At 46.6% G+C, this 3,085-nt stretch overlaps 1 long non-coding RNA gene across 1 annotated transcript; it reads right to left on the bottom strand.

The window, feature by feature from the left end:
• Positions 1 to 248: 248 nt before the first annotated feature.
• On the bottom strand, positions 249 to 2,788 carry LOC136288138 (uncharacterized). Its single transcript, XR_010720487.1, has 3 exons — positions 2,686 to 2,788; positions 1,815 to 1,941; positions 249 to 1,710 (listed from the first exon to the last, which is right to left on the bottom strand). It is a non-coding gene; the product is annotated as an uncharacterized lncRNA (long non-coding RNA).
• Between the last annotated feature and the right edge of the window lie 297 nt (positions 2,789 to 3,085).

Raw genomic sequence — 3,085 nt, 5'->3', positions numbered from 1 at the left:
AGCCTGGTTAAGCAGTGGACATCTGAGTGCTCTGGTGTGTGTGAGACCTGATTTGTATCAGCTCCCATCACACTCCTGAGAGTGAGCCCCTGGCCCTGAGAACTCACTCATCTGGTCTGGTGGGATGGGACAGGGGACTATTGGCAAATCATGGCTCTGCACCTCACCTCAGGCTCCTCTCCCCAGCCCAGCCAGATGATTTATCCTAGTAGAATCCAGCTAAGCCCAAAACACTTTGGGAGGGGCAGATAAATAACGCAACCACCGCCTGGCATCCTGCACAGCTTGGGACCAATGGGTTGCCACTGAGCTGGTGGAGAGCACAGTATCACTCAGCATCCAACACCAAGCTGACTGGAGTCACACAGGTTGATCCCACATAATGGGACAGTACCCAAGATGTCAGGCAGTGTTAGGAGAGAGCTCCCAGGGCATGGACTCACCTGATTGTGTGCCCTGACAGTCCCTCAAATTGTCTGAAAGGGACCCTGCAGCTGCCACAGGTGACACATGCATGTGGAGGACAGCAGGTTTGTCTGCCAGCCAGGAGGGCTGTGTTGAGCATGCATGGACACGGGCAAGGAGTGGGAGGAGACATAAGAAGGATCCAATATAGCTCGTGTGTCTGTATCTGGGGTGATGGGACCCTGGAGAAGAGCAGCATGCACAGCTGCTCTCCAGGCAGGAATGGGGAGATGCGCAAGATTAAGGGAAGGAGAAATTAAGTCCTTTGGGGTGATGGTTCATCAGACACTGCTGAATCACTCTCTAGATTGTTGTTTTCTCAATGTAGGCATTCAGTCTCACACTGCCCTGCTGCCCTGTTCTCCTGCCCATCCCACACAGTGGTAGTGTGGGGTCAGGATGGTAGAATGCACAGGGAATCCTTTTCATCCTCCTTCTGCCCTGCCAGATCCACAGGCATTGCCACAAACCCCATGAAAAACACTGCCCACAGCAGTGCCAGGCACATTCCTGACACTGCTGCAGTGGGCAGTGTCATTTAAATATCCTGGGCAGGACAGATTCTGATTGCTTTTATTATCACGATAATCTATCCCTCTGATTTCAAGAGACCTCCTTCAGGTTTGCCCTAATACCACTGAAAGACGAGCTTAATCCAGAGGCTGCATTATTGCTCTGGAATATGCCCCGCGTTCCTGTATTCCTCTGGTGTACACACACCCGCCTGCACGCTAATGTCACCCAGAAGCCGCTATGCACAGCGCATTGCAAATAAGAAGGAGCCGGTGTGGAAAACTCTGCCTCCTGCTTTCATCGAGCACTAGATAATGAACTGCTTTTGCAGCCTCCCAGCAACTTCACAGGCTGTCTTGGAGCCAAAGAGCCAGTTATTTTCCAGCCAGAAAGAGCCAGCCCCAAAGCAGTTCCACTTCCACGTATAAGTAGCTTTTTTCTGGTTTACTGCTCTTTGTCCTTGGGATCCTTAGTGCAGGTACCATGAGAAGTAGGTGAGAGGGGATGTTGGCTCTCTGAGTTACTTTTTTCTCAAACATTGCTCAGACTTACAGTTCATGTCACAACGATGGGACATGTTTTTGGCCCAGAAGCTCTTTTTTAGCTTTTAAGGGAATAACACAAAGGGAAAGCCTGGAGCATGAATGCTGGAGCCAAACTCCCTGCCCAGAAGTCAGTCAAGGCGCTCATTTCTCATCAAATCCAAGGAATGTGAGTTGGAATGGAGATAATCTGCAAAACAGGAAGTGAGAATGGTTTGCTCTGCACCATAATGCATGCCAAAAGAAAGCTGCTGTGTCCAAAGATGGGATCCCATTGGGGCAGGGTCAAATTACCTGGGAGAAGGGTCCAAGGGACAGAAATAGCAAAAAGTGAGCACTGTTGTCCCATAGGGTCAAACTCAGAGGAGTTTGAGGTTCATTTTCAGAAACAGACTGAGCCAATGCCCCTCATTCTCTGCCCCTGAAAAACAGATGTTTTCACAGGAAGAAAACATGGATTTCTGACCCACTTTAGCATCTCTCCATTCAAACATGTTGCTGTTTTTCTCCAGTTCATCTGCAGATGCCCTCAGATGCAGTGTCCAGACCTGGACACAGCTCAGACAAAGCAGAATTGCAGATTTCAATGGCTTACATCCAATATCCAGCATTAATGCATCCCAGGAGGTGAGCTGCCCTTTTTGCTAAAGCATCACACTATTGACTCATGCTAAGTTAGTCATCCATCTGAACCCCCTGATCCTTGCCTGCCATTCTGCTGCCTCTCCAGGCTCTCCTGTCTATGCATCCATGCATTCATTTATCCCTCCCAAATGTGGTACCCTGTGCTCTCTGTACTAAATTTCATCTGGCTGATTCCAGACACTCTCTCCCATCCATCCCAGTTGTTTTGAATTCTGAGCCTGTACTCCAAAGTTCTTGCAGCACCCTCATTAATACACAGCCTTGGACTTATTTAGCAGATGCTGGTATCAAAATGCATAGCAAAGAAGTGTATCTATTTAGCCAGCAGGAACCTTTTTATTTATAAACACCTTGAAAAAACCTTCAATTTCTATCACTCACACTGATAAAAATCCACTGTAATAACTATTGACTTTAGCACAGATACTTCAAATTTATTCTGGTAAGTATGTGAGAGCAGAGTTGGGCCCATTCTTGTCATGTACCCAGCAGCTGGTCATACCATCAGTCTGTGAAATACCTGCAATAGGTGGAGCTATTTATCCTCCCTCCCCAGTGAGGGATAATTGTTCTTTCTCTTTTTTCTCTTTTTCTTGTTCCTGTCTAAGCTGTTCACAGAAGAGCTCTCTAAAATGAAAAACAACAATAACAACAAAAAAGCCCCCACCAACAAATCAAACAACTTAATAACTTAATGAAAAAAAGAAAAAAAAGAAAAAAAAAAGAAAAACAAAAAAAAAGCCCATAGCTCTAGAGGTGTCACTTTGTAAATCGCAATCAGCTGCTGCCAGAAAAATGAGGCTGGTGAAAGAGCTAAGCTCACTCCAGGCACACTTGATGAGATAACACACCCTCTAAGACAGCTCTTGCTATGATGCAGCAGCTTTAAAATATATTTCTTTTGATACAGAGCTATTCGT

The sequence above is a fragment of the Chamaea fasciata genome, unplaced genomic scaffold, assembly GCF_029207755.1.
Source record: "Chamaea fasciata isolate MVZ Bird 193981 ecotype frontalis unplaced genomic scaffold, bChaFas1.0.hap1 SCAF_4, whole genome shotgun sequence".
Classification (NCBI taxonomy): domain Eukaryota; kingdom Metazoa; phylum Chordata; class Aves; order Passeriformes; family Sylviidae; genus Chamaea; species Chamaea fasciata.
Note: the sequence above shows the minus strand (reverse complement) of the source record. Positions and strands in the feature narration are given on the sequence as shown.